The sequence below is a fragment of the Heteronotia binoei genome, chromosome 11 (genome assembly GCF_032191835.1).
Source record: "Heteronotia binoei isolate CCM8104 ecotype False Entrance Well chromosome 11, APGP_CSIRO_Hbin_v1, whole genome shotgun sequence".
In the NCBI taxonomy this organism is placed as follows: domain Eukaryota; kingdom Metazoa; phylum Chordata; class Lepidosauria; order Squamata; family Gekkonidae; genus Heteronotia; species Heteronotia binoei.
Window position 1 is genome coordinate 31,450,838 of NC_083233.1, and position 12,809 is coordinate 31,463,646.

Consider the following 12,809-nt stretch of genomic DNA (forward strand, 5'->3'; position numbering starts at 1 on the left):
TTTATTACAAACGCACACTGTCTTGACATTTTCAGTGAGTTATCTACCACGACCCCAAGATCTCTCTCTTGGTCAGTCTCTGCCAGTTCACATCCCATCAACTTGTATTTGTAGCTGGGATTCTTGGCCCCAATGTGCATTACTTTGCACTTGGCCACATTGAAACGCATCTGCCACGTTGACGCCCACTCACCCAGCCTCAACAGATCTCTTTGCGGTGACAAGAGAGGAGGTCCTACAACTGATTGATGAATTAAACTAATAAGTCACCAGGTCCAGATGGCATATATCCAAGAGTTCTGAAAGAACTGAAAGTTGAACTTGTGGATCTCCTGACAAAAATATGTAATCTTTCATTGAAATCTACCTCCGTTCCTGAGGACTGGAAGGTAGCAAATGTCACCCTCATCTTTAAAAAGGGTTCCAGAGGAGATCCGGGACATTACAGGCCAGTCAGTCTGATTCCAATACTGGGAACGTTGGTGGAAACCATTATCAAGGACAGAATGAGTAGGCACATTGATGAATACAAATTATTGAGGAAGACTCCGCATGGGTTCTGTAAGGGAAGATCTTGCCTCACTAACCTGTTACAGTTCTTTGAGGGGGTGAACAAGCATATGGACAAAGGGGACCCAATAGATGTTGTTTACCTTGACTTCCAGAAAGCTTTTGATAAAGTTCCTCATCAAAGGCTCCTTAGTAAGCTCGGGAGTCATGGAGTAAAAGGACAGGTCCTCTTGTGGATCAAAAACTGGCTAATTAATAGGAATCAGAGAGTGAGTAAAAATGGGCAGTCTCTCTCTCTCTCTCTCTCTCTCTGTATATATATATTGGCCACTGTGTGATACAGAGTGTTGGACTGGATGGGCCATTGGCCTGATCCAACATGGCTTCTCTTATGTTCTTATGCTAACCTCTCTTGTCTGGAGAACAGTTGTAATTTCAGGATATCACCAGGTTCCACTTGGATGTTGGCAATCCAAATTAGATTATTTTCTAAAGGCCTGCTCTCTAAAGTTCAGGTTCCAATTTTGGGTATAGTGAGGACACAGCATTTTGATTGTAGTGTTTTACCTTTGAAACGTCCTGCCCTGAAGTCTGCCCAGCAGTGCATCCCACCTTACTTTTCGACCCCAGGCTAAAATGTTCCTTCTTAACCAAGCCTTGAATAAAGGGATTTGGCACCAAATTGAAATTGTATCCCTTGATGAGCTGCCTGAAGAAGGATTCTCTGAAAGTGAATGGAAGCAGCAGTCCAGTTGCAGACACACCATTTTGGGAACTGCAATCACACCTGCATTGGTGCATTGGACTTCAGGAAGTCCTACAAATGAAAAGAAATATTGCATATTGTAAAATCGCCTGTAAAATAATTTCAAATTAATATGTGAAAAATACTGTGGGTTAAAAAAATTGTTTTCAATATATGTATTAGTTAAAGCTCTCACGGAGTGCTCTTAGTTATATACCTTACTCATACCTGTGAGCTCTCTGATTTCACTGGCTTGTTTAATGTCAGCTTTTTTTAAAATGGCTTGTTTAATGACTTTGATTTTCATGAAGTCATTTTAATGCTTGATGCTTTTGTTCTATTATTTTAGTTATTTGACACCTTGAGCAGATTTCTGGAGGGACAGTGTATCAGTTTTCTAAAATGTTCCATGGCCCCTGCATGCAGGACTGTTTGGAAACAGTTTTTCAGCTAGGCATCCTTATTACAATAGGAGCTTCATGGATAACTTGCATATGGAAATGTTTAGGTGGGCAAATGTGGTACGTGTTGGCTGATACCAGATGGCCTGTTCGGGGTGGCTTGAAGCCACCCCAAAGAGAACCAGCTGGAAATAGAGTGCCCCAGAGCTTCTTGATGGCGCTCATGAAAGGGGCGGGCTGTGGGTGTGCAAGGGAGAGTCTGGAATGGTCCCGGTGGCAGCTCCCTGGGCACTCTCCAGGCACCTCCTGGCTTTCCAGGTGGCTGGGGAGTTGCCTCAGATGCCCCAGCAAAAAGGTACCGCTTTGCAAGTGGCTCCTGGCAAGCCTGGGATGGGACTGGGGTGGGACGGGGATGGCAGGCAGATGTGCACATGTGGATGTGCTTTTTTGATCCGCCTGCCTCCCGTCCCTGGGGTGGCTTTAAATGCCCATCTGGTATCACCTGTTGGGACCCAAAATATTCTCCATACTTTTCTTAAATTAATTTATGTATACCCTGACTTTTTCCCATGTGGGGACCTAAACTGGCTTACATTGTTCTCCTGTCCTCTGTTTTATCCTCACAGGTTAGGCTGAGAGATTGTGACTGGCCCAAGGTCACCCAGTGAGCTTCCATGAGTGAGGATTTACGCCTGGGTCTTTTAGATACTAGTGTGACCGTCTTAACCACTACACCACACTGGCTCCCTTGTTCACCATCCGCTGCCTACTCGGTACTACTTCCACACCATCATCCCCTGAATGAGTGCTATAAAAGAAGCTTAGTCATGCTAGGAATCCTTTTGCTCCATTTTAAGCACCTTCTGAAGATGACAGAGGGATTTCATAATAGGTGAAACATTGAATGGCTCTTTCCTGCTCGGCCCTACTTAGAATTTCCTGGGGTCCTGTCTCTTTAAATATGATGCAGGCCAGAATACTATATAAGAGAACATAACTCCTTCCAGAAGTTGGTAATATAACGGTCAAAGATATTATCCTACAAAAATGGAAGGCAAAAAAACAACAACCTGAAATTTCCATCTGGCACAAGCTGAATTATTCAAGACTTGTGGAGAAAGAGCTTTTTGCTATAAATCAGAGCTTTGCTTCCCTTGAAGAAATATTGCTCACAGTCTTTGAAATATAGGATGGAAATACCATACAGGAAACTGCTGGCCAGCATTGTTGTCGCTCATACTAGGGCTATTCATGCTAGCTGACTGGTTCTCCTTTTTTTAGTCCTTTCTTCTCCTTCCCCACCTCTCTTTCACTTGCCTTTTCCCATGTGCCAAGGGTTCTGATGCTTTTGGGTAGCTGAACAGAGGGTGATTTTGCTCCTGAAGTATGATGGGAAAGGACATGATGCACCATACTTGATCAAAATAGGCAGCACTCCATCAAGATGCAGGATAAGAGTCACACACCTGAGGAATGATCAGCCTTCTCCCCGCATAACTACAACTCCCATGTTCCAGATTCTGACAGTTCACTAGCCTTTTCCTTTACTAAACACCATCAGACAGTCATAAGAAACACAGAGAGATACCTTCCATTTGCTAGTCACTGAGAAACATTAATGTTTGTGAACATAAAGAATGTGGCAAAAAGTAGATGGGGAGCTGGTTATTGGCAGCAATAGACATAGGGAAGCAATTGGATATCATCCCTATTTTTTTTTCATTCGACTAAACACATGCAAATTGGTCAAAGACAGTTTGCTGAATGTTTGATAATGCTGACCATATGTTGTGAACAGGGGAGGTCAAGAATTTCTCATTCTTGGAAAGCCTATATGTACACCTTGTTAGGCCTCATGATGGAAGAACAGTCTGATTTCAGAGAAAGGAAGGTTAAAAATGCTGCAGATAAATATATAAAAACCAGTCACTAAAAATTCTACAGTCAAGGTTATTCATTGAGGATGCTGGTGAAGCTTGGAAGTGATAAACTCATAATATGATCTCTGATCATCAGGGGTCATTTTGTAGAAAAATAGGTGGTAGAGCTTATGCAGGGATTGTTTTGCAGCTGCACGTACTATTCAGTGCACGAGGAGGTGGAACTCTCAGAAGGAAGAGGTGGAACTCTCAGAAAGGTTCAGGAGCTGTGCTCCTGTGAGCTCCCACTGAATCTGAGGCCTGCTGATCATCATGTTAATTACTAAGCTATTATTTGAGCACCCCTTCTCTGACAGTCTTATATTTTCCATCATCAGATGCTGCACTGTTGAAATTTATTTATTTACTTGTGGACCAGTTTGGCCAATAGTCATCAGATCAGGCAGCCTAAGAGTCAAACTGCATTTTACATCTGCCATGTGATCGCCGCAAGGAATTGCAGCAAGACACTATCTCTGTGAGTTCCCCATGAGAACAATTCAGAAGTGCCATAGTCTGGAAGCAACCAGCCAATCCCATGTTGCCATTTTTAGAGGGGAGGGGAGAGATTAGATGGTTTTGACTATCTACTGCCAGAGGCAGAGGCTGCTTAACAGTACTTCCAAACGCTTCCACTTGGCTGCAGTGAATGAGGTATGCAGCCTGACTCTTTGCTCCATCATGCAATGGAATAGGTTTTATAGACAAGTATGGTAGAATTCTGGAGTCTACTACCTTAGATGGTATGTGTGGAGTCATATCTTTTGAATCCTTCTGCATGTGAAAACTGCTCTACATCTCATAAACAAGCACAACAGGAAGAAGGATTAGTGAAACTTTCTTCCCTGATGTATTTACTTTATTGCATGCAAGCAGGGGTGGTCCTAAGATGTCTGGTGCTCTAGGTGCCCCCCTTCTGGAACTGGAGCAATGACAGCTGGGTAGCATGCAGCCTCCTTGTGCTTTGCTGTGACAGTGCATGCACTCTCCCTGCCCTCCAGCTTTGCCCACAGGGGCAGCAATGGGGGAGGTGGCGGCAGTGGGGGTGGGTGCAACAGAGGAGGCCAGGCAGCACATGACCTCTTCTGAGCTCTTTGGGGCCTCTCCTCCTGGGTGATATCAATCGCCCTAGAGGCAGGGGTTGGAGGGAGGGCCCAACCTGGCGCCCTACCCCGGCCCATTCTCTGGGCAGCCACCTAGGGCTGCCTAGTGGATGGACCACTTCTGCATGCAAGGAACTTTTTACAAGATGGAGCATTCAAGACTGTTGAATCCATACTGGAAATCTAAAGGGAGTCTCATTCAAAATTCTGCCACTCTAGCCTAGCACCAGGATAGTGCAGTGATTAGAGATTTAACTTGAAATGGAAGACTTGGGTTCAGATCCCTGCCTGAAGCTTACTGAATAAGTAAGTGTGCTTGGGCCACTTTATCATTCTCAGCCTAACCTACATTACAAAGCTGTTGTGAAAAAATGGGACCACCCCCACCTCCATGACCTCTTAGGTACAACAGTGGAGAAAAAATATAAGAAAATGAACACATGCATTATGTCTAGAATGGTTCTAATTCCTCCCCAGTATTTTCTGACTACTGAGGTTAGTTCTGGAGGTCCCAGAGATGATGGACCTGTGTGTGGAAAATAAAAATGGATCTCTATCCCTATCAGATAAACCTGCTTTATTGCCTCCGTAATTGTCTGAAAAGATAACCAAGAAAACAGTGGCCCATTCTTCAATATGAAGTTTTTATGGAGACTCAAGACCTTGTCAACTCAAATTAGCTTTACTTGGCAAAAAAGTAGATAAAGGAGAATTCTCTCTGTTAGGTCCTCAGGAATAGATTATCTGAGGTTACAGGATGTGCTTCTTTCCTTTGTGGAATTAGGCAGCTGAGTTTAAAACAAAATTAATCTTGACACAATCATGGGAGCGTCACACCATAATTCCTCTCAGCTGCCATGTTATTGGTTCCTCTTTCCTCTATGCCTTTCCTTTTCCTTCAGTTGTCCATTTCACCTCCTTGAAGTTGGTATTTCCAGGGCTTTTTTGATAGAAAAAGGCCAGCAGGAACTCATTTTCATATTAGGCAACACCCCCTGATGTCACAATTGTTTCACATAGGGCTTTCTGTAGAAAAGCCCAACAGGAGCTCATTTGCATATTAGGTCACATCCCCTGACAGCAAGTCAGCCAGAATTGTGTTCCTATGCATTCCTGCTCAGTATTTTCATCCATGCATACCAGTAAAGGGTGCTTTCAAAATTCTCTTCACTTGAATTTCTCTTCAGATTTCCAAGTTCTAAATTTCTGAAATAGCTCTGCTTTATTAAGAATCCTTGAGCATTTGGAGTGGGGGGCACTTTCAAATTTTGTACAGAGCACTGTGCCTCTTCAATGTGGTGTAGCTTTCACTTCATTCATGCCTGATTTTTCTTCTCAACACTTCTAGTACATAAAAAAGTCTTGCTGTGCTCGTATGTACTCCACAGCAGCCTTTTTTTTTGCATGGTAATTTACCAAAGTGCAGCAATAAACCATAGAACAAAAATAATCTGCAATAAACCATGGAGCAAAAATTGTCCTGATGCAAGTATATGCTGTCACATCAAGGTTCCTTTGGGTTTTGCAGATATATCTATCAGGGACATGGGGAAGACACACACACGAATGTTAAAGGAACTGAGAGTGGCAGCACACCACTCATGAGCCAACTCTGGGATTAATTTTAGGAGCTATCATAGAATTAAGGAAGAATGTAATGTGGGACAGGGGAAAAAATGTAAATAAAATAATGGAATAGAGAAAGTCCACACCTTGATGGTACGCACATACAGAGACCTAGGAAATTCCATACTAGATTATTATGTCACTGAATATTGGAGGGTTTTTGTGCATGTATAGTCACCATGAGAAGTTATCCATGGCCTACTTCATAAATTTTCAGCAACTGCACAACATATGAGAAAGTAATACCTGGCTTCAATGTATATACAGTATATTCACTTCTGGATGTGTGTTTCTTTATAATAGTATTATTGACCACTGAGGAAGTCCCTTGAGCCTGAAACGTATAAGGTCCTATTGGTCATTTGATATTTTCATCAACTTTGTATGGGAAATCATCAACTCTGTATGTAAAATGATTGTAGTTTATGTAAGACTCATGTTGATGTTCTATGTAGTCTGATCTTCAGACCATTTGTTTTTTTAATCTTTTAATCTTTGCCATTGTGTAAGAGTTAACTTGACCCTTTTAACTGAGTGGATATTTGACCCTCGGTCACCCAGAGCGTAGTCTAACACATTAACCACTAGACCACAGAGGCTCCTTGCTGCTGGAACTGAGACATCAAAAGCTACCACTGTAAGAATGTTTCAGGAGCCATTGGTTCCATAAAGAAATAGCAGTCCAACTGTGAGTAATTTAGTGAATGAGGAATGGATCCCAATATATAAAGAGGCATACAGATGATAGGACAGGTAAACAGGAGGCAAATACAGCACTGTAGAAAGCCAGATACAAGAAGTCCAAGTTAGAGTGTTGTTCAGGTAATGAACTAGGTCTGACTTCTTAAACACAGTTGCAACCAGTGCAGGTCAGAGAAAACCAATGGGTTGCCTGGGGGAACCAGCCGGAAATAGAAAGTGGAAGTCAATTGCATTGATCCGTACATAGAATTTTGTACAGGGCTACAGGAAGCAGCATTTGTGATAGAAAAGGCTGCAGAAGGATGGAAACCATGAGAAGTCCTAGGAGAATGGTCCCACATTCTCTCTTTGGATTTTTGGGTTCCTTTGCAACAATTTGCCAGATTGGGGATTCAAAAGAAAACTTGGAACATCATTGAGGCTATATCAGCACAATTGACTATATTATGAATTGCACGGCATGGACACTTTGTTTCTGAACACTTATTGAATTTTGAGTCGTGTTAAAAGAACAGATACAACATTCCAGGAGAACTGATATTGTTTACTGAATTGTATTTTGATTCTTGCACAATATATTTATTAACACACATGAGGTGTGAATGTTAAATTTATTTTCCGGTGCATTATTTTTCATTACTTAATCAGAAAAGGGCAGCTGACTGTTTTGTCCTGTTGTTCCCCCTCACCTTTGGCTTTCTCACACTGAATCTGACCCAACTACACTTCCTGCAGGAAGCACTAGATTAGTTGGTTGCTATATAGGGCTGAGCAGGAATTGATCCTGAAAATCAGCTGTGCTGGGAGTCTCTTTTTTGCCTTCTCTGTGCTGTCTTTACAGGATGGGTTTTTCCCATTAAATTGTCCTGGTTTTAGGCCACAACTAGTTGGCAGGATTAGAACCAGAAACCAAGTATTGTTTGATATCCTTCTTATGTGAACAAAAAAACAACAACATGACTGATTTCGCACTGACTCTACGCCACTCTCATGTTCGTCTTCTCAGCGCGATGTTTTGCCGATTTCCCCCGGTGTTGCAGCAAAGATCGGCGTTTAAGCGCAGTGAACAGAAATTGGGTTTTAGCAGTTTCTGTTTGCTGCACTTAAACACCAATCTTTGCTGAAGCCCTGGGGCAGATAGTGGGAAATCGGAAGGACACCGCGCTGAGAAGACGAACGTAAGAGTGGCGTAGGGTAAGTACGAAATCGGTCCCAATCTATCTTAAACACTGCAATGAAGCAACCTTGGTGTAGTGGGGCAAATGGTTGTATTAAGGTTCTTGCTGTATGGTGTTTCATCAATGCTGTGAAGCACATTTATGCATTAGTATGAACTAACAAAACTAAAAGATGTGATGAACAGTGCATAGTGCAATTCTGGAATTAATTTGAGAAATTTTGATCTTGCTGTAATGCATCAGAGAGAGAATTTCCAGCACAATAATTAAATGGAATGGTAGAAATTTGTTCATCCCTAAACCAGCAGCTTTTAATTTCCTGTCAGGTTCAAAAGCATGTGGCATGAGTTTGGAGCACCTAGCTGACTGAGGGGAAAAGCCCCTGGTTATTTGGATTCTGACATATGAAATTCATTCTCTTCACATTGTAATCCTACATTTGTGGCTGTAATCTTACATACACATCTGAAAGCAAGGCCCTTTGAACTCAGAAGGACTCAATTCCAAGCTAATATTCACAGAACCAGGTTGTATATCCCCTTATTTTTACAACATAATGGTCTGAATAAGGCAAACTTGACCATATTTCATTTAATAGAACTGACTTGGGCTTAATTCACTGAAATAAAAAAGAAAATGTCCCATTCCACCACTCTACTATAATTCTCAATTACACATAAAGACAATGGAGACAGCTAGAGGCAAGGGATAACCTACTGTAGAGCAGAGCTTTCTTTAGTTAGGTGGTAAAAATATTGCTTGCCTTCAAACACAACCGGGATCCATAGGGAATTTTTCATGCTGAGCTAGGCCTGCCAGCTCTTTGCCAGTTATGGAGTAAGTTTTTTTACCTGAACTCTAGCAAGTACCTTTCTATTATTTCTCATTTTTTCTCCCAAATATGTTTTTTAATAGTTTCTTCAATCAAAGAAGAAGAGTTGGTTTTATACCCCACCCTTCACTACACAAAGGAATCTCAGAGAGGCTTACAAACGCCTTTTTTTCCTCTTCTCACAATACACACTCTTTGAGGTAGGTGGGACTGAGAGAGTTCTGAGAGAAGCTGTGACTGTCCCAAGGTCACCCAGCTGGCTACATGTGGAGGAGTGGGGAATCAAACCTGGTTCTCCAGATTAGAGTCCACCACTCTTAACCACTGCACCACAGCTGGATTGTGCTGTCTTGTTGCTAAATGATGTTTCCATGTCCCTTGTTTATTAAATCTGGTGAAAATTCATTTTGAGAAATATAGCAAAGCTTGAGAAGACTTACAGAGAAGTCATTTTCACATTTTCTGCTTCTAGAGAATCCTTTCCACGTCGTCTCAACTATCTAGGAACTCCTTCACATCTGTCACAGGTCTTCTGTGGACATCATATGAAGTTAGACTCCAAGGCTAATGTCAGGTTAGGACTAGCAAAAACCAAGTTCAGATCCCCACTCATCCATGATATTTATTGGCTATCTTTGGTCAGTTATGGTATTTCAGTTTAAACAGCTTCAGAGAGTTGTTGTCAGGATATGATGGAAGAGGCTTCCTGAAGGAAAGGCAGAATAAATACAAGACAGATAATGAAGCTGTCTTATACCATCATGCAATTAATTGATCCACCTAGCTCTGGCAGGCTGCAACTCATCAGTCTCCTACACTAGATACCTGAGATGCTGGAAGATTGAACCTGAGATCTTCTGCATGCAAAGTTTGGGATCTAATTCTCTTCACATGGCATGTTCTAAAGTACATGCACAGACACAAATGTACATTGTAGTAATCCATGAGAGTGCTGGTCAGGGCTGGTCAGCTTCATTATTGCTCTGCTTGATTTGAGACTGTGACCTGAGACACTGGCAATATTCTGTAATGTCAATACAAATTAGGTGAGTGCTTAAGCCAGTAAGATTTGAGATAAGTGCTGAAGGCATTTCAGGGCTAGCACATTGACATCAACCCTGGTGGGTTCCAGTAATTGTGGTGACAAGCAGTGAACAGCAACAAGATTCAATGTGGTCAGTAAACAGGGAAACACGACCTAAGAAAGGGTGGGAAACAATTACTGGGTTTCAAGGTTGAACATTTAACCAAGTCTTATGGGAGGACTCCAGCCTCTACTTCTCCACAGGTCATTTCCAGCTCACAACGGCCTGCTCTTGATTGTTTCTCTTTTCCCTTCCTTTCTCTCCCCCACCTCAGGAAAAAGGCAACAATTTCTAAAGAGTGGTTGAGAGACACAGTCTCTAATCTCAGAGTCGCCATAGCAATTCCTATGTGTATGAACATTGCAGGGGGGAATCAGCAGGGGGGAAATCTATTTTTCAGGTAAGTTTCTCTGATAAAATTGAGAACTCCCTGGTAAGTTAGTGAGCAATTCCAAGATTCTTTGAAATAAAGTCAGAAACCCACCAATACAGAAGGGTCCTCTCCCCCAGATGACAACACAGTTTGGAGGACTGAGCTCTGAACCATTTGGCAGAGGGATTAAATAACTAGCTGGGGCCTGTAAAGATCCCAAGATCTCTCATTGTGCATAGCCTTTTCTTGACTAGGCAGAACAGATGAAGCAGGGTCTTGTCCACAGAAGTGTATGCCACAATAATTGCTAGATGTTATGTGTTGTGAAATGCTACCAAGTTATCCCTCTGTAATATTTCACTGGTTCGTTCCTTTTTTTCAATAAATTGATGACTGATGAAAAATTCACCTGCCTGTTGCATATATTCATTTCTCCTTGAAAGATCTTACAGTATGGTCAGTGTTGCAATAATGTCTGGCATACAAGAAGAGAAGAAGCTCCTGCAGGGGGGGCAGATTGTTAGACTAGGGTGTGGTAAGTCTTTACCATCTTCCTTCTGCTAAATGTAATTTATTGTGCATTCCCGGAATCTCGGGCTGTTTCCCTGTTTCTTCTTGAGAGAGCACTTCCCTCTAGGATTGCCACACAGGCTTACCAGAGGTAGACCGGGGGGGGGGGGGGAGGTGGGAACATTAGGGACAGCTGTCAGTGATAACATGACATCACTTCTGGAGGGAAATCATAGAATTTCTGGTGATGCCTAGAAATGGCTGGTGTCACTTTTGGAAGTGATATCATACCATTGGCCTGATGGGCACACAAAGCAATGGTAGGAAATGGGAGCTGGGGGGGGGGGCATGATCCCTGCCCCAGGCAGGGACTTGGCAACCCTACTTCTCTCCTATCATGTAGTTAGGAAATTACCCCACCTCTCTCTCATAATGTCTGTTCCTGAATGAACAGGGGAGGGACGGTGGCTCAGTGGTAGAGCATCTGCTTGTGAAGCAGAAGGTCCCAGGTTCGATACCTGGCATCTCCAAAAAAGGGTCCAGGCAAATAGGTGTGAAAAGCCTCAGCTTGAGACCCTGGAGAGCCGCTGCCAGTCTGAGAAGACAATACTGACTTTGATGGACCAAAGGTCTGATGCAGTATAAGGCAGCTTCATATGTTCATATGTTGTTCAACTACTTTGACTCTTTACTTAGTGTATTTAATTTATTTACAGTCCACTTTTCATCCCAATGGGGTACCAAAGTGGCTTATATCATTCTCCTCTCATCTTCTCCATTTCATCTTTGATCCTTACAGCAAGGGTAGACTGAGAATATGTGACCAGCCCAAGGTCACCCAGCAAGATTCTATGGCAGAGAGAGGCAGAGAGATTCTAGTCTGCCACTCTAGCCACTACACCACACTGGTTTTCAATTCATCACGTTGTCTTACTGATACTGAATACTCAATCTGCTAAAGGTCAGGATACCCTGATCCTCTTTTTAACAAAGAAGAACTTGCCTCAACACTACTTTACCTGCACTCCAAAATGCTCCCAGAAGGTAAGATTCTACCCCAGAGCTGTAACAGCAACAACCATTTATCACATGATGGGTCATTGCCATGGGAGTTTCTCCACCCCAACCAGTGACCACTATTAATGGGAAGGCAATTTTTACAACCACCTTATAACAACATAAACTTCCCATCCCCACCCCTGAAAAAAGCCCACCTGTAGAGGTAACACTGCACAAGTAGAAATTTGGTACCTTGAAGCAGCTGCAGCATAGGTCAGTTAATATATAAAAGATTGTTAGAATACCATTTTTGTCTCTGCAAATTCTGAATATATGATATCAATCCAAATCCACTTAGATCACCACTATTCCCCCCACCCCGTACTTTTCCTTACAACATTAAAACTGAACGGCTGTTGTTGTCCTCTTAATTGGTTAATCATGCTGATCAATTGATTAATGCTTTCAGCTTTAGTCTTTGGCTATTCTGTTTCAGATGACAACAGTTTCCTCTTATTAATATGCCTGGAATGCTGCCAGATGCCATATTGCTTGAGGTGTCATCACAAAAATAAATTATGTGTCATAATAACAGTGTGAACGCTAGAGATTCCATGGACGTCATACTGGGAACATCAAGGCTGATTGGGTTATAATTACATATTAACTGAATTAGCCCAAGAACCCGTTCTCTCTCCCTTTTTTATACCGAGGATATGGATATCTCAGACACAAAGTACTTATGATTTCAAGAGGCATTTTCTCTAATTGTTCAGCAACCAGGCAGAGAGCCCTGCAGCATGGATGCGTTGCTAATTATTGGTAC

General features: G+C 42.4%; 1 long non-coding RNA gene and 1 other non-coding gene across 2 annotated transcripts in view; both read left to right on the forward strand.

Annotated features, from left to right (window-relative positions):
* LOC132579703 (uncharacterized) overlaps positions 1–12,809 on the forward strand; it is a 530,128-nt gene that overhangs the window by 493,982 nt on the left and 23,337 nt on the right. The gene's annotated exons all lie outside the window — the stretch shown is intronic.
* On the forward strand, positions 11,448–11,514 carry TRNAH-GUG (transfer RNA histidin (anticodon GUG)). The gene has a single exon. It is a non-coding gene; the product is annotated as a tRNA-His (tRNA).